The 19,360-nt window shown below is 44.2% G+C and overlaps 1 long non-coding RNA gene across 1 annotated transcript; it reads left to right on the plus strand.

Moving 5' to 3' along the window:
* The first annotated feature begins 3,112 nt into the window (after positions 1-3,112).
* Positions 3,113-18,124, plus strand: LOC115464977. The gene is made up of 3 exons (XR_003941299.1): positions 3,113-3,417; positions 6,506-6,604; positions 16,657-18,124. It is a non-coding gene; the product is annotated as an uncharacterized LOC115464977 (long non-coding RNA).
* Positions 18,125-19,360: the final 1,236 nt, after the last annotated feature.

The following is a 19,360-nucleotide window of genomic DNA, read 5'->3' on the forward strand; positions in this document are numbered from 1 at the left end:
AGAAAGGCAGTATATCAAGTCCCATTTCCCTTTCCCTTATGGCAGGATTCAGCAATCAAGTCCCATTTCCCCTTCCCCTTCCATCTTTCCAACCATCCAACAGTGGCTTTGAATTCAGTTAGTCCAAGACTTTCAGCTAGCTGATTAGCTTTCTCCATAAGCAGTAGACCACTGACAGGTAACTGTCTGCTCCTGACTTGAGAAAACCAACAAAGAAGAGCATCTTCTACCTCCTCAGCTTTTCCCGCCCGTTTTCGTTTCCGGTGTGGATTTGTATTATTTTGCCAGTCTTCCAGAAGCTGGTCTTTCTGCTTTAAGATACATGAAATTTGACTGGGATTGACACCATATTCTTTAGCAATAGATGTTTGACTTTGTTTGTTTTCTAATTTTTTAAGAACTTCTATTCGTTCAGCTAGTGTTAAAGTCTTACAGTTGCGCAACAACGACGACTCCACTGTACACTCTAACAAAAATCTTTCACTTATTCTGCCTGTGGCAGTTAAAGGGGTGGTAAATTTGAAATCTCGTTGATTGTCACACGCCAATTGGCTTCCATATTCCATGCGCACGCTTATGCGAAGTCTTTCCTGCAGAGGAGCAGTCTTAAACCATGCATATAAGCGAATCTTGCACTTATCAGTGGTGCGCTAAACCGAAGTTTGTCCCCATAGAAATACAGGGAACATTACCAGACATCTGCAGAGCAGCTACTTGGTCTACACCTCACACATTTTTATGAAGCATTATTGTATTGACAATGCATCTCTAGCAGACTCTGCTTTTGGCCAAGTCATTCTGTCAACCACTCATTAAGGCGTCAACGTACCACCTCCTACTACTTCACAGGTACCAGCCTTTTTATTTATAGTCCTTTATGTTACTACTGTGTATGAGGTATACTATAATTATTATTTGATTTTCTTTACATGAACATACTGAATCAAAGTATTGAACTTGGTCAATTGTATAATTAAGTCTGGTTACTTGTGTGGCTGCAAGATTAGGCTGTCCATGGAGAAATAGACGTTGCTTACCTGTAACGGTAGTTCTCCTTGGACAGATAATCTTGCAGCCACACAATCCCTCCCTCCCTGCCCTTAAGTTGCCACCAGCTATTTGACTAAACTGAGAGGGGGAAGTTACTGTTTGTGTTTATATTACTGTAAGAAGTGGGAATGAACGTGCATGCATACTGTAAATATGTAAATTAAGTTTTAGCTTTGGCATTGTTCCGGGTCAATGACGTCGCGAAGGAGTCACTTCACTTGTGTGGCTTCAAGATTATCTGTCCAAGGAGAACTACCGTTACAGGTAAGCAACTTCTATTTCTCTCATGTGTACTGTATTTATTATTTATTTATTTATTTATTAGGATTTATTTACCGCCTTTTTGAAGGAATTCACTCAAGGCGGTGTACAGTAAGAATGGATCAAACATAAGCAATAGGCAGCTACAGCAGTAAAAATATTCAAGTAACAATACAAAGTATGGCATGGTATACTACTTGCAATGACTACACAATATGTAATAGAACATTATAATTGGTAGTGAAGGGTAAGGCAACATAGAGATGAGTAAGAAAGTAGGAAGAATTAGAAAGTAAGGTGACTGATTTGAAGAAAGTTGCACATGAGGTCAGAGAGATGGTTAAATATCTCAGCTAGGGTAGGAGTGGATAAACATGTCCCGCTGCAGTATGTGCAGCCCAAGTCAATCCTTGTGTGTGTAGGCCAAGACATCAGAAGCATATGTGAAAAAATAAGCAAGGTTCGTGATCAGCTCTGTTGTGGAGTAAGGGTAGAGAGTGCTGAGACAATTCTAGAAAACTGAGGAAGAAAAGGAGAAGAAATGAAATTGCTGAAGTCAAAACACCAATTTGAGAGAAAGGATCTGATCTAATGTACCCTTGTACAATGAACTGGGTCTTGTGAGTGTGTGTGTGTGCATGTGTGTGAGTGTGTATGAGTGTTTGTATGTAAGTGCATGTGCCTGTGAGTGTGCGTGCATGCGTGCATATGTGAGTGCAAGCATGTGTGCGTACATGAGTGTGTGCATTTATGTGTGAGTGCATGCATGTGTGGTTGCGCATCTGAGTGTACATGTGTGTGAGTGTGTGCATGTGTTTGTGATTGCGTGCATGTAAGTGTGTGTGTGTGAGTGAAAGTGCATGTGTGAGTGCCTGCATGTGTAAGTGCATGCATGTGTGAGTGTGTGGGTGTGCGTGAGTATGTGCGAACATGTGTAAGTGCATGCATATGTGTGTGAGTGTATGCATGTGAGTATGCATGTGTGTGAGTGCGCATATGTGCATGTTTGTGTGTGAGTGTGCATGTGGGTATGTACATGTGAGTGAATGTGCACGAGTGCATGTATGCATGTGTGAGTGCATGCATGTGTGAGTGTGTGTGTGTGTGTGTGTGCATGTGTTTGTGATTGCATGCATGTAAGTGTGCATGTGTGTGTGTGAGTGAAAGTGCATGTGTGAGTGCGTGCATGTGGAAGTGCATGCATGTGTGAGTGTGTGGGCGTGCGTATGTGCATGTGTTTGTGTGTGAGTGCATGTATGTGGGTGTGTGAATTTGAGTGAATGTGCGTGAATGTGTGCATGCGTATGTGCGAGTGTGTATGTGAGTGTGCATGCGTGTATGTTTGTGCATGAGTGTGCATGTGTGAGTGTGTGTGTCCATCATTTTAACAACTGAGCTCACTTTAAACCTGGGACATTTCTTCCAGGTTTTGGTTTAGCACCGAGAAGCTGTGAATGTGGTAGTTTTGGCTTAATTCTATAGGATATCTGTCCAAAGAGTAAGAGGATTTTTCTAATCCCTCTTCTCCCACTCTCTTTCCCTGATCATGGGATACTAAAATAAGGACGTTGCCAAATCCTGTGATGTCATGGCACAAGAATGACAACTCCGTACAGACAAAACAATTCAAACATAGCACCAGTGTCCTCCTCACCATTTCCCTCCTTAGGAAAACTGGCACCGTCCTCTTTTACAGAGCCTACTTATTTCACAGGGAAATTAAAGGATCATTACATCTGAACAAAACAGAGTGTTCTTTCACTTGCCATTACTTATTCTCCATATCATGGCAATACTTTTTAAGGATGATTGAAGAAACTGTACATATTGTGCTCTGTTTACAAGAAAGACATTAATTATTTTTCTTATTTACATTGTCATGTGATGATCAGATCCAGGAAAAGAAAAACACCTGACTTGCTGCTGCTACCATTACAGGATATAAATTGACATTAACCAACTCTTCAAGCAAGACAGAAGATTGTTCCTCTGACTCTACACCAAGGGCTCAGCTCGCCTGAGGGATTCTTCCTTCTTTTGCCAAAGAGAAAAAGATGACCAGAATTATATTTCCAGTGCTTCTCATATTCTCCATCATTTCAAGTGGTAGGTTTGGAAAATGATTGTAAACAAAAAGACCAGGTGTATGAGAATATCTATATATATAAAAGGCAGACCAACGTTCTATGAAGCCTCCAGCCGGAAGTGTGAAGCGCCAGAGATATCCGGTTTCCCCATGAGTGAAGGAAAACAGCACAGCACGAAATCCCTCTCTCTGTAACAGTGAAGGACTCAGAGGGGGAGGGGAGAGAGATGCCCTCACTCTCTCTGTAACACAGAACAGCAGGAAACTTAACACTGAAGGACTGGACTCCAAGGGGGGAGGGGGAGGGAGAGGGAGAGGGAGAGAGGAGAGAGGAGAGAGGGCAGAGGGCAGAGGGCAGGGACACACACTCCCACATGCACACTCTGAAGAAAACCTTGCTAGCCCCCGTTTCATTTGCATCAGAAACGGGGCTTTTTTACTAGTTATATTATAAGTACTAAATTGTAGTGGTACAGAGTGCTAGAAGCTGGTTTGGTCTTTAAAAAACTTAAGGGCCCTTTTACTTTATTTATTTACTAGTAAAAAAGCCCCGTTTCTGATGCAAATGAAACGGGGGCTAGCAAGGTTTTCTTCTGTGTGCATGTGGGAGTGTGTGTGTCCCTGCCCTCTCTCCCCTCCCCCCTCTAAGTCCTTCACTGTTACAGAGAGAGCTATTTGATTTCGTGCTTTGCTGTGTTTTCCTTCACTGACTGTTTGTGTTACAGAGAGGGCGGGGCAGACACTCATGGGGAAACCGAATATCTCTCCCCCTTCACATTTCCGGCTGGAGGCTTCATAGAACGTTGGTGGTGCCTTTTATATAGAGAGATTACTAAGGCATAGGAGCCAACTTTTAAAAATGATTGGGGGTGCTGAAATTTTTTTTATTTTACAGGTGGTGCACCCCCCTCCCAATCCTCTTCCTCCCACTCCCCTCCCACTCCTCCGAGTTTCAGGCCCTCCTCCCTCCAAGTTCCAGACCCCCCTCCTTCCCTCCGAGTTCCAGGTCACCCTCTCCCTCCGAGTTCCAGGTACCTCCCTCCCTCCGAGTGCCAGTCCCAACCCCAGCCTTACCTCTTCTCCTACAACAGTCCTCTGCCGGTCCGCCCTCGCCTTCCTGTGTGCTGCCCAGAATTTTTAAAACTCATCTTAGCTCGGGGTCCCGGCGGCAGCAGTCAAAGGCGAGCAGGCTCGGCACTTCAGCATTCCCTTCTCTCTGAGCTCTGGTCCCGCCTTTGCTGCCGCAGGGACCCCGAGGTAAGATGACTTTTAAAATTCTGGGCAGCAAGCAGGAAGGCGAGGGCGGACCGGCGGAGGACTGTTGAGGGAGAAGAGGACAGGCACCTGGCAAGTCAGGCTGGTGAAGGGAACTTCCGGTTCCAACTTCCGGCGGGTGAAATATTGAGGGTGCTCAAGCACCCACGGAGTCGGCACCTATGTACTAAGGCACTTAGGTGCCTAAGCATGGCCAACACGTGTCAAATTGGAACTACTGCTTGGCTACCACATGCCCTGGGCGGCAATTCTATTTTTGATGCGCGTCCAAAACACATAGTAGAAATTTTCTACCACATGGCGCTTACCTGGCGGTAATTGGCAGTGTATACACGCTGACAATTACTGCCCAGTTAACGCATGAGACCTTACCGCTAAGTCAATGGTGGCAGTAAGGTCTCAGGCCGAAAATGGACATACGGCAAAATTAAAACCAGCACGCGTCCATTTTCGGCCACAAAAAAAGGGCCTTTTTTGCAGGCACACTAAAATGGACCTGCGCACGTCCAAAACACGTGCCTACACCAGCGCAGGCATAGTTCTGAAAACCTTAAACTATGTACACTGCTGCCTTCCATGTTCTATCTCTCCTGGGAATGCTCTGATATAGACTGGTAAAAATACAAGTGCTTTTGAACATTTGTATACTTTGATCTGCACAAAGCAGGGCCACTGAGGGGGCAAGATTCCCCCAGACCCAGCTTCCAAGGGGGGCCAAGCGCCAGCAGCCCAGCTGAGATCCAGCATATTTCCCTTCCTTGCACCCCCCCCCCCCAGTCCTCTATTTGCCTGGAGTCATTGACTGGCAGGCAGCAGTGATCGAGAGACACTGCTCTGCCGACCACTGGTCCTTCTTCCTGTTGCATCCTGCCTCCTGTGAAGTAACTTCCTGTTTCCACATAGGGAGGATGCAGCTGGAGGAAGGACCCATGGCTGGCAGAGTACAACTTAAACAAAAGGTAGTGGTGCTCAATAAAGTACAGACAAAAGATTGCTGTCGCCACGAAAGAACTCTGTCTCAATGAAATAGCCAAACAGACAAACTGAAAACTGTGCCACTCACCTCCCCCTTTTTATTTGGCGTGGTTTTCAGTTTGGTTGTTTCACCGAGCCAGAGTTCTTTCGTGGAGACAGCCTGCCCGGCACTATTCTCACATTCCAAATTATGAAGGAGGGGAAGACATCTTAAGAGAGTAAAATGTTAATTAACAAAATGGTTGGATTGTTGGTTTAATCATTATCTTAATGAATGTGACAATGCTTAGGCCATAATAATAAAACCATTCTTCAGACTTATCAGCATGGTCTTGTGATATTGCAGCATCACAGAGAACTATCTATATGTGATAGGCATGGTAAGAAATTGCCGTCTGCCCCTGTGGTGATGCCAGTGTTCAACCATGAAGGAGTGCAACCTGTACAAAGTGGCGGGTGCGGGCTCTGTGTTACGTGGACTTCTGCTTTGAAAATCCATCAAAGTAGGTACAAAAAAATAAAAATGGGCCTGCTCTTTACTCATGCATGGAGTTATAGAAGCATTCCCTTACAGGGTATTTTTCAAAGCCAACTCCATGAAAAAAAAAAAGCAAATGCTTTACCCTGAGAAATGAGCTTGTAAAAAATTGCGTGCCTTATGTGCATTGAGTCCCCACTTTCTCATGGACTATAATTGGGAATCATTAGAATAAATACAGTACACTGAGCTTTCACTTTGCTACTGATCGGTAATTGTCAATAAATTTGTAAAGTCTTCCTGATACTTTTTCTCCTTATGGCATTAATGATAAATGGCTAAAGCAATCTAACAGTGTGTCTAATTTCTGGTGTTTTCAGTGACTGGACTTCAGTGCTTTGGTGAATCCTTTGAGGAAATTCAAACCTGTGTTGCAGGAGAGAGATGCGCTATACAAACCTTCAAGCGCATTTCTGATTGTATGTATTGATAACCTCTTCTGTCAAAGTCATACGTTTTTATTCAGTATTTACTTTGAAGGGCTCCAGGCGGCTCAACAGTGCTAAAACATATTAAATGGATAGCAGCTGAGGGCCCCTTTAACCAAGCTGCAGCAAAAGGGGGCCGGCGCTGGCATCGGCACATGTTTTACATGCGTGCCAAGGCCCCCTTTTACCACAGCTGATAAAAGGGAAGTCTCACTTTCTGACAGGAAATGGCCAGACAGCAAGTAAAGCACTTGCTGTGCAGCCATTTCAGGTGGGGGAGCCCTTACTGCCATCCATTGAGGTGACGGTAAGGGCTGCCACATTAACCCGGCGGCAGGGCCGCTGAGAAGGGAGGCAGGGGAGGACAAAATTCCCCAGGCCCAGGACTCCAAGGGGGGCCCAGTGCCACAGTTCCATCCGCCCGCCCTCGGCTCCGTCGTTGACCGTCTACCACCGAGCCGGGTCCCCTGCATTGAAATCACAGCACCTCTTACCTCTGTGTGAAAGTGCTGCAGGCAGCAGCAGATCGCCTCCCTTCGGGCCTCCTTCCCTCCCTGTGTCTCGCCCTCGTCTGATGTAACATCTGCGAGGGCGGGACACAGGGAGGGAAGGAGGCTCGAAGGGAGGTAATCTGCTGCTGCCTGCAGCGCTTTCACACAGAGGAGAGAGGCGCTGTGATTTCAATGCAGGGGGCCCGGCCCCACGGCGACCTTGGAGGGGTGGTGGGGGCAGAGCCTCAGGCCCGGCCCAGTCTCTTGGTGGCCCTGCCCAGCGGTAACTAGACAGCGTGCAGCACTGCCTGATTACCACCAGGTACACTCTGGCACTACAAAAATAAATACATTTTTGTAGAGCTGGAAATGACGACGTATTAGGGGTGGGAAGTACTGCCGGGCTGCTGCGGTACACCAGTGATACTTCCTGTATAGTGAGCAGTAAGCCCGTGTTAGCAGGGCCGTGCCGATGCGGTAAGCGGGGTAAGCGCCGCAGGGGGGCGCCCACCTCTGGAGGGCGCCGCCGCGGTGCTTACTCTCGCCCCGCGCCGCCGAGGCCTTTAAATCTTTTACCTGGTCGCAGCAGCGTCAGTGAAAGCGCTGCCGACGTCTCCCTTCCCTTGCACTCATTGGTTCCCTCAGTGTCCCGCCTTCTAGAAGAAGGCGGACACTGAGGGAACCAAGAGCGCGAAGGGAGATGTCGGCAGCGCTCCGCTTTCACTGACGCTGCTGCGACCGGAAGTAAAAGATTTAAAGGCCCCAGGGTGCGGAGGAAAGAGCAGAGGCATAGGCGCCCCGTATAAGAGGCTTGGGGAGGCTAAGCCTCCCCAGCCCAACCATGACCTTTAAAACCGGCTCCGGTCCCCACCTGGCAGTGTTGACGGCGTCCCCTGTGCCTTTGAGCAGCTTACCGGCACACGCAGCACTTCTCTTGTTTCTCCTCTTCGTTGCCGTCGCGTCGTCCCACCCCCCCACCCCCCCTTCACGCGATTTGCGAACCGCGCTGCCGCTTAGCACTGCTTAAAAAAAAAATTTACACGTCAGCAGGAACAGGCTGCTTCAGCCAATCCCAGGAGCCTTCCTTCAGCCCTTGGGCGGAACACGCTGAAGGAAGGCCCCTGGGATTGGCTGAAGCAGCCTGTTCCTGCTGATGTGTAATTTTTTTTTTTAAGCAGTGCTAAGCGGTTCGCGAATCGCGTGAAGGGAGAGGACAATTTGCTGGAAATGGAGGGGAAGGGAGAGAGAGGAGGATTGCTGGCTATGGATGGAGGAGGGAAGGGCAGAGGGGGACAAGGATGGACATGGGGGCCCAGGGAGAGGACAATTTGCTGGAAATGGAGGGGAGGGGAGAGAGGAGGATTGCTGGCTATGGATGGAGGAGGGAAGGGCAGAGGGGGACAAGGATGGACATGGGGGCCCAGGGAGAGGACAATTTGCTGGAAATGGAGGGGAGGGGAGAGAGGAGGATTGCTGGCTATGGATGGAGGAGGGAAGGGCAGAGAGGGACAAGGATGGACATGGGGGCCCACGGAGAGGACAATTTGCTGGAAATGGAGGGGAGGGGAGAGAGGAGGATTGCTGGCTATGGATGGAGGAGGGAAGGGCAGAGGGGGACAAGGATGGACATGTGGGCCCAGGGAGAGGACAATTTGCTGGAAATGGAGGGGAGGGGAGAGAGGAGGATTGCTGGCTATGGATGGAGGAGGGAAGGGCAGAGGGGGACAAGGATGGACATGGGGGCCCAGGGAGAGGACAATTTGCTGGAAATGGAGGGGAGGGGAGAGAGGAGGATTGCTGGCTATGGATGGAGGAGGGAAGGGCAGAGAGGGACAAGGATGGACATGGGGGCCCAAGGAGAGGACAAATTGCTGAAAATGGAGGGGAGGGGAGGAGGATTGCTGGCTATGGATGGAGGAGGGAAGGGCAGAGAGGGACAAGGATGGACATGGGGGCCCAGGGAGAGGACAATTTGCTGGAAATGGAGGGGAGGGGAGAGAGGAGGATTGCTGGCTATGGATGGAGGAGGGAAGGGCAGAGGGGGACAAGGATGGACATGGGGGCCCAGGGAGAGGACAATTTGCTGGAAATGGAGGGGAGGGGAGAGAGGAGGATTGCTGGCTATGGATGGAGGAGGGAAGGGCAGAGGGGGACAAGGATGGACATGGGGGCCCAGGGAGAGGACAATTTGCTGGAAATGGAGGGGAGGGGAGAGAGGAGGATTGCTGGCTATGGATGGAGGAGGGAAGGGCAGAGAGGGACAAGGATGGACATGGGGGCCCAAGGAGAGGACAAATTGCTGAAAATGGAGGGGAGGGGAGGAGGATTGCTGGCTATGGATGGAGGAGGGAAGGGCAGAGAGGGACAAGGATGGACATGGGGGCCCAGGGAGAGGACAATTTGCTGGAAATGGAGGGGAGGGGAGAGAGGAGGATTGCTGGCTATGGATGGAGGAGGGAAGGGCAGAGAGGGACAAGGATGGACATGGGGGCCCAAGGAGAGGACAAATTGCTGGAAATGGAGGGGAGGGGGAGGAGGATTGCTGGCTATGGATGGAGGAGGGAAGGGCAGAGAGGGACAAGGATGGACATGGGGGCCCAAGGAGAGGACAAATTGCTGGAAATGGAGGGGAGGGGAGGAGGATTGCTGGCTATGGATGGAGGAGGGAAGGGCAGAGAGGGACAAGGATGGACATGGGGGCCCAGGGAGAGGACAATTTGCTGGAAAAGGAGGGGAGGGGAGAGAGGAGGATTGCTGGCTATGGATGGAGGAGGGAAGGGCAGAGGGGGACAAGGATGGACATGGGGGCCCAGGGAGAGGACAATTTGCTGGAAATGGAGGGGAGAGGAGAGAGGAGGATTGCTGGCTATGGATGGAGGAGGGAAGGGCAGAGAGGGACAAGGATGGACATGGATGGGAGGACAGGACCCAGGGAGAGAGAAGAAATTGCTGGAAATGGATCTAGAGCAAGAAATGAAGAAGAAAGGAGGAAAGTAAAGAAATAAATGGAAAGGAAGCCCTGGAAATGGAGTTAAGAGGACAGATAGCAGCAGACTCAGATACTGGGCCAGCATGATCGGAAAAAGAAAGTCACCAGACAACAAAGGTAGAAAAAAATCATTTTATTTTCATTTTAGCGTTTGGAATATGTCTACTTTGAGAATTTACATCTGCTATCTTATTTTGCAATGTATAGCAATTTGTTTCTAAGAATATTGCTGACAATTCCTGTCAGTGTAGCAAGTGGTGAGCGATCATTTTCACTGGGGGGGGGGGGGGGGGGGGGCGCCAACTGATAGTCTGCAGGGGGGCGCCAGAGACCCTAGGCACGGCCCTGCGTGTTAGGCTTACTGCCGCTTAGTAAAAGGAATCCTGAGTTACCCAGTGCTGCTGAGGAAATGCAGTATGTAATGATTAACATAAAAGAAAACGATCAAAGAGAAATAAAACTTTGTAAAATATATATTATATTAGATTTGTATTGGAAGCCATTGGCATATACAATGGTTTTTGTTTTAGAATTAGGGAAAAAACACATACACATTTTTCCAGCTCCAGCTCTTGAGTTTGCTATTTAAGAGTTGGCCAAGAGCTAAACAAGGAGTCCCTAGAGTGCTCCCCTACGTGGGTCAAAAGTCGCCATAAAACACCGTGTGTATTTATATCTGCGATTGAACTTTCCAATTTTGAAACAGTGATTGATGCTCAAATGAAATTGCATGCAAATGACATGCGTAGAAATTCTGCTCGGTAGGGAAAGTGCCTAACACGTGGGTAGAATAGCCTTGATGCAAGCGTTAATGTGTTATATGCATGCTCATTAGAGGCATAGCTGGGGGGGGGCGCCAGGGGAGCGGCTGCCCCCCCCCTAAACGGACTTCCGCCGGCGCCTATTTTTTTACACAATCTGTTGCATTTAAAACATGCACCGGCGGAAGTCCGCTCTCCGCTCCCCCCGCGCCTTCAACCTGGCTCCGCTTCTGATGCTCATGTGATGTCACATGGAGTTTCCTCTTCTTTTTTTGTTCCACAACCACGTTTTAATACTGATGTTATCTGCGGGACACACACATATTCGTATATAAATACATGCACATGGCACATTTCACACACGCATTATAGCGGTCCCTTTCCGCTGTACTGTTTAATGTGTGTTTGAGGCCCTTATATTCACTGTTTAAAATTTATGGAATGTGCTATCGAATTTATGAGGATGATATTCAGTTTTTTTATTTCAGTAAAATTGTCCATAGCGGTTGTAATACTACAGACACAGGCGGTGTTTGAGGGAATTCTGCAATGGATAACTGCTAATCGCTTGCGGTTAAGTGTGGGGAAAACAGAAGTATTATTTGTCTCTTCTCAGGCCTCCACAGAGCTTCCCTCAACCATTTCCCTGGCTGGGGTTACTATTGCAAAGTCTGACATTGTGAAAAATTTGGGTGTCCTTTTGGATGGTTCAATGACGTTTTAAGCCTCAACTTCAAGTTGTGCAGACTATGATCTTTAGTGTTTTGGATAATTGCAATATTGTGTATCTAGGCATTACAGATGGTCCAAAACTCAGCTGTCCGACTGGTGACTGGTCTTGAGCAGTTTGACCATATATCACCTGTATTGTGACAACTGCGCTGGCTACCTGTGGCACAGTGGATCAAATTCAAATTGCTATTACTGGTCCATCAGGTTTTATATCATAACTCTAAATGTTTTTTATGTACTGCTTTCCAGTACTATGCAACATCAAGAGTGTTGTGCTCAGCTGATGCTGGTTTACTCATAATACCAGACCTGAGGTGTCTGAGGTTACGACTCACTAGAATTGATACTCTCTGTGTCGGCTGGACCTCAGGCATGGAATAAACTGCCTTTTCTTTGAAACCACAACAGAATACTACATTATATAATTACATAAGCATTGCCATACTGGGACACACCGAAGATCCATCAAGCCCAGCATCCTGTTTTCAACAGTGGTCAATCCAGGTCACAAGTACCTGGCAAGATCCCAAAACAGTACAATACATTTTATGCTGCTTATTCTAGAAATAAGCAGTGGATTTTCCCCAAGTTCATTTTAATAATAGCTTATGAACTTTTCTTTTAGGAAGATATCCAAACCTTTTTTAAACCCCGGTAAGCTAACTGCTTTTACTACATTCTCTGGCAATGAATTCCAGAGTTTAACTACACGTTGAGTGAAGAAATGTTTTCTCTGATTCGTTTTAAATTTACTACTTTGCAGCTTCATTGTGTTACTCCTAGTCCTAGTATTTTTAGAAAGAGTAAGCAAGCGATTCACGTCTTCCCATTCCATTCCACTCATTATTTTATAGATCTCTATCATATCTCCCCTCAGTCATCTCTTTTTCAAGCTGAAGAGCCCTAGCCGCTTTAGCCTATCCTCATAGGGAAGTTGTCCCATCCCCTTTATCTTTTCCGTCGCCCTTCTCTGTACCTTTTCTAATTCCACTATATCTTTTTTTGAGATGTGGTGACCAGAACTGAACACAATATTCAAGGTGCAGTCGCATCATAGAGTGATACAAAGACATTATAACGTCCTCATTTTTGTTTTCCATTCCTTTCCTAATAATATCTAATGTTCTATTTGCTTTCTTAGCTGCTGCTGTAGACTGAGCAAAGGATGCCAACATATCATCAACGATGACACCTAGATCCATTCCCTGTTCAGTGACTCCGAATGTAGAACCTTGCATTATGTAGCTATAGTTCAGGTTCCTCTTTCCCAAATGCATCACTTTGCACTTGCTCACATTGAACGTCATCTGCCGGTCTCGTAAGGTCCTCTTGTAATTTTGAATAACCATGTCATCAGCAAATTTAATTACCTCACTAGTTATTCCCATTTCTAGATCATTTATAAATATGTTAAAAAGCAACAGTCCCAGCACAGACCCCTGGGGAACCCCACTATCTACCCTTCTCCATTGAGAATATTGACCATTTAATCCTACTCTCTGTTTTCTATCTTTTAACCAGTTTTTAATCCACAATAGAACACTACCCCCTATCCCATGACTCTCCAATTTCCTCTGGAGTCTTTCATGAGGTACTTTGTCAAGTGCCTTTTGAAAATCCAGATACACAGCATCAACTGGCTCACCTTTATCCACATGTTTGTTCACCCCTTCAAAGAAATGTAATAGATTGGTGAGGCAAGATTTCCCTTCACTAAATCCATGTTGGCTTTGTCTCATTAACCCATGATTTTGAATATGCTCTGCAATTTTGTTCTGTATAATAGTCTCTACCATTTTGTCAGGCACCGATATCAGGCTCACCACTCTATAATTTCCCGGATCTCCTATGGAACCTTTTTTAAAAACCGGCATTACATTGGCCACCCTCCAATCTTCCAGTACCATGCCTGATTTTAAAGATAAATTGCATATTACTAACAATAGTTCTGCAAGTTCATTTTTCATTTCTATCAGTACTCTGGGATGAATACCATCCAGTTCAGGTGATTTACTACTTTTCAATTTGTCAAATTGCGTCATTACATCTTCCAGGTTTATAGAGATTTCATTTAGTTTCTCTGACTCATCAGCTTTGAATATCTTTTCTGGCACTGATATCTCTCCCAAATCTTCCTTGGTGAGGACCAAAGCAAAGAATTTATTTAATCTCTCCAGTATGGCTTTGTCTTCCCTGAGTGCCCCTTTTACCGGCCCCCCCCCCCCCCCCCCCCCCCGATCATCTAGCGGTCCAACTGATTCTTTTGCCGGCTTCTTGCCTTAGTATACCTTTAAAAGAAGATGTTGAAGTGCTACCTGTTGAAACCATTTTGCTGATTAATAATGCTTTCTGGTGTCCTTTGCTGTGGTATTAGTGCGGGACTGATGTTATTGTATTGATTAGTAGTCTGTACTGTTGTATAGTTTTGCTATTATATTCGTTGTGTTGTGTTGTTGCCCACCTTGGATAAAGGTGGGATAGAAATAAACAGATCCTATTAACAAATGTTCCATGTCAACTTTTTAACACTACTGTTACATGTAGAACACACACATATAATACACAAATATGTTGCATTTCACACACACATGCAGATACTATTAAAAAAATGCATGCAGACTGCTCCTCTGAGAAGTCACCATCATACAACAACAGCTCCAGACCTGCCAGGCCATTTTGAATGTTAAAAGGTAGGCACTCCTTTCTGTGCTTTACAGAAAATGCTAATTTTAATACTAACGAGCTTGTTGTAATATATATCCATAGGAATACTGGTAGCTGCTACCACGAACAATAAAAATGGTGCAGAACCACTTTCAGGTGAATTTTCGAAAAAGAAGGGCGCCCAAATCGGCATAATCGAAAGCCGATTTTGGGCGCCCTCAACTGCTTTCCATCGCGGGGATGACCAAAGTTCCCGGGGCATGTCGGAGGCATAGCAAAGGCGGGACTGGGGCATGATTAAGAGATGGGCATCCTCGGCCAATAATGGAAAAAAGAAGGGAGTCTCTGGCGAACATTTCGCCGACTACTTGGTCCCTTTTTTTTCACGACCAAGCCTCGAAAAGGTGCCTGAACTGACCAGATGACCACTGGAGGGAATCAGGGATGACCTCCCCTTACTCCCACAGTGGTCACCAACCCCCTCCCACCCCAAAAAAATGTAAAAACATTTTTTTCCAGCCATTGGCAATGCGTAAAAGTTTGTTGACCCCGATACCAAAAAGAAGGCTTACAGTCTAATCGTTTATATGAAAGAACTTCGCCTATAGTTTTACCACGGCGATATGCTACTATAGGATGTTCAGAAAAACACACATGGGTAGATAAAATTTCCCAGTATTTATGTATGTGTTGTAACAAATATGGCACGTTTGTTAAAAGGAAGTACCACTTCTATTCGATCTTCTGCATCCTTAGAGCTGTATTGTAACAACAAATCTCTACTGGCAAATTTTGCTCTCTTGTAAGCCTTTTTGATAATAGATTTTGGGTACCCCCTTTCAAACAGCTGATCTGACAATTGCTTTGCGTGTAATTCAAATTGATCATTGGTGGAACAATTTTGCCTAATACGTAAGAACTGGCTGATTGGTAACCCTTTCTTAAGGCTGTAGGGATGGAAGCTAGTGAAATGTAACAATGTATTTCTTGCTACTGGCTTTCGATATAATGTGGTTTGAATTGAGGCATTCTGTCTATATATTACAATGTCCAAGAATTCAATATGTTCTCTATGAAAATTCATAGTAAACTGCAGGGAGCTCATTAAAGATTTAAGCCAGGTGATAAATTTTTTAAGTAAATCAATGGAATCTTCCCAGATGAAAAAAATGTCATCCAGAAAACGTCACCATAATTTGATCTTAGTGAACCAGTGGGATGTATATACAAATTTCTCCTCAAACTTTGCAACAAAGAGGGTGGCTGCTGAAGGGGCTAATGATGCCCCCTTAGCCACTCCCTTTGTTTGAAGATAGAGCACTTCATTGAAGAGGTCCATTAAATACTTCAATGAATGAGTGGATATGAGTAAATCTAGATATTAGGGAAGATACTACATGTTTGAGTTGGAATGATGGGCGTTGGGTATGTCTTCAAGTGATCTATGTTGTAATATAACCCCTGCCAATAGAAATATTGTTTGAAAGCTGATGAAATCCCAGTGGTAGATTTATCACATACATACAGACATTTACATGTGTATGTTTGATATGCTGTATGTTGTATTTTTTTTTGCTCAATCTTGTTTGTTTTACATGCAGTGTATGTGATATGTTATCCACTTCAATCTGGAGATAATGTGGAATATAAATACATTTTATTATTGTTATTTTTATTATTATTATTATTATTATTATAGTTTAGTTTTCCAAAAGTACGTGCACAAGTTTACTGGGAAAAAATATCTGCCTAAAAAACAAGTAGAGTTACCTGAGTGCAGTGATGTATTTAAACTAGGTGCATCACACACACCCTGACAGACCTGGACCCCCAACCTCCACCCCCACTTTAAAATCCTCTCTGCATGCAGTCTTCACCTGGGAAGTGGCACTCATAGGCTGCCCACAGCCTATACCGGGACTTCCTCCCTGAACAGTCCCGCCCTTCTTAAAACAGGAAGTTGTATCAGAAAGGGTGGGGCAGTTCAAGGAGGAAGTCCCGGTGCAGGCCACGGGAAGCCTATGAGTGCCACTGCCTGGGTGAAGACTGCAGCAGAAAGGATTTTAAGGTATGGGGGAGATGGTGGCATGATCAGTAGAATGAGTGCCAGGTATGGTTGAAAAGAAACACAAAACTAGGAATGGAGTTAACTAGATAGGCCCTCATGTGGTTGGAAAGGCTTTCAAGAACATATGCATTTTTAGTAACTGCTTGAATCATTGAGTGTCTTCACATGCTCTCAAGTATCCTAGTAGGGCACTCCACAAGGATGGGGAAGTGATGGAAAAGTCTCGTTGTTTTGTCTCTTCGCAGTTATACGATTTTGAGGCAGGTAGACATAGTTGATGTGATGTCTACCGGTACATCTTCAGAACGTTCTAAAATTATTTTCTTTTCTTCTTTTAGATGTCCGTCTCTTCTCTGGATGTGCAAGCCATGAAAAGTGTCTTGAAGTTTCATGCTGCGATACAGATTTATGCAATGATAAACCCCCAGTTTGGATCAAAGGTTTTGAATAATCAGCTTTTAAGCTTCTCACTTTTTGGTTTGGTACCCTAGACTCTTGTCGGTAACTGTATGCTTGTAGTATAGCCAGGCATTTCATTAAAACTACTTTTCTTTCAGCTCCACCTAATGGTTAATAGTCTTGTAAAAAATAGCATGTTATCAGTGATAAACTGGGGCATAGTAGTTAAAGATGTTGAGAAAATTACACTGATTACCTATGAGGCAAAGAATAATTTTTAAAATTCTGTTTTTAGTTTTTAAAGTTTTAAATGATCTGGTTTCTCCATTTTTATCTTCTACATTACGAATCTATCAGCCTGTAAGAGCCTTGAGATCCTCTGATGCTTGCCTTTTACAAGTTCCTTCTTTTAGGATAGTCAGGCTTGATGAGTATCGTGCTTCCATCTTTACAGTTGCAGTTGCCATTGAGTTTACGTACATTGCAGAATGTTACTCAATTCAAGAAGGAACTTAAAACATTTTTATTCCAACTGGCTTTTGATAAGTAACGTTTGTCTTGTATTAGATGACTATTTAAAGATTGTGCCTCAGTGTAGTGAGCATATGCACCATTTTGTTATATATGTATGTCATGATGTTACATTATGAGTGTAATATTGTAAACCACCGAGTACTTTTGGAATGAGCAGTCTATAATTCTTTTACATAAATAAATGTAACATATTTTACTTTCTGGTGCTTGTAGTGATCTCACAATGATGTTGAAACCTTCCAGAAAATATGTTTTTATTATTTACTGTGTTCTATTAATTTAAAATCTGTACAAAGAAATACTAGACAATATTTTTAATTTTTTTTTCAAAATATAGAATGTTGGAAAGTATTATATAAAAGGATTCAGTGTTCATCTGTCTGCTCTTCCATCCGTGAACGTGTCCATAGGCAAAATAACTACAGTACAGTCTCGATTATCTGACATCAACGGGACCGACCTGTTGTCGGATAAGTGAAAAGTCGGATAATACAGAAAACAATGGTAACCCCCCAAACAATGCAAAAACAAAAGGCATAGAGTTCCCGATTGCAGTGCAAAATATAATTACTGCTTTTTCTAAACATAATGACATCGCCAGGGGGGGTCTGTCGGATATGCCGGATGGTCGGATTATCGTGTCTGTACTGTATCTAAAAAAGGGAACAGGTAGTCACCAAATTTGGCATACAGAAAGAACCTGTGCAGATGTCAGACGAGGTCAAAAATTAGAAAAATTGGCTCAGTATTTTCAGAGAATCAAAAATCTGTGTTGGCTTCTGTGGAAAATAGAAGCTGTACAATATCCCCATTCCCTTTCGCTATTGAAAGCAATAGTAAAGGATTATTAGAAAATGCATGGTCCATCTGTAAAATGTCAAAAGCTATTCCAGTTGGATAGGCAGTGCCTTAAAAGGTGGAGGACAAAAGATTTCTTTTTACAATTTTACTTATTTGACAGCTTTTTAATTTATTTGAAAGTGTCCCACATGTAGATATAAATATCATGAAATCAAAACAGAACATCACTAAAACAGCTTCAACAATTATTGTAGCTGGTAGAAACAGAACTAATAACGGCTGTATTTTGTGCTCATTTTTCTACATTGTTCTATACACTACAATGACACGTGGCCAAATTTCAGTGAGGATATCCTGTGTACTGATGTGTTTATCTTAACTGTTGTTGTAGTCTGCCTTGGGAAGCCTGGTGTTATAAAGATTCAAGATAAAATTAAACTCTCCTTTCATTGGGGCACATGGAATCACCTCTTTACCTTGTCTCTTTTGTACAAATGGATTATTGTGTTTTGAGCATGTTTCAGGGACAAGTTGATTTCATAAGTCAAAATAATAAAAAATATTTTCTTTCATGTAGATCTCTCATTTGTTTAAACATAACTAAATGGGCTATAAGCCCCTAATGCAGTCTATTGATCCTTGTGATAACTTATACTGTGCCAAAATTGGAAATACAGTGAGACAAAATAATAGAATTCAGTAACATCCAAAACTTATTAATTAGCATTATAATTGTGTTTGGATTTAGGCAATAACTGAGAAAATGTTGTTGAAAACTGTCTTGTAGAAATAAATATATATCACAGAACTGGAAAATGTTGGCACATTTAGACTGGCTCAGGGCTTAGCTCTGCCCTCATTATTAAATTATTTAGGTGGAACAAATAAACCAAGGCTACGTAGGTATGAGAAATGCAATTGTTTATTCCTTACCAAGCATAGATAACAAATAGTAATGTCTCATGAGAGTACAGAACTGCTATACGTAAATATGAATTATTTAGGGTCTTTTTTTTCGCCTTCACCCCAAATTACCAGCTAAAGCCAATTTGCAGAGATAAAAGACCCAAGGCTACATATGTGAAAGCAATAGGATTTATTCCTTATAAGAAAAACAATTCTTTTATTATTACTTGCCAGTGCAGATACAATTGATTAGTTTCTCATGGGACAGCAGCCCTGTCTCCAAAGAAGTAGGAAATACAATCACTTATATATCACTTTTGTTCATTAACATAACAGGTCATACCTAGGTAATCTGACAATAATCGCACTTATTGGATATATGATAATATTATGGCTTCCTAG

Source organism: Microcaecilia unicolor, chromosome 3, assembly GCF_901765095.1.
Source record: "Microcaecilia unicolor chromosome 3, aMicUni1.1, whole genome shotgun sequence".
Classification (NCBI taxonomy): Eukaryota; Metazoa; Chordata; class Amphibia; order Gymnophiona; family Siphonopidae; genus Microcaecilia; species Microcaecilia unicolor.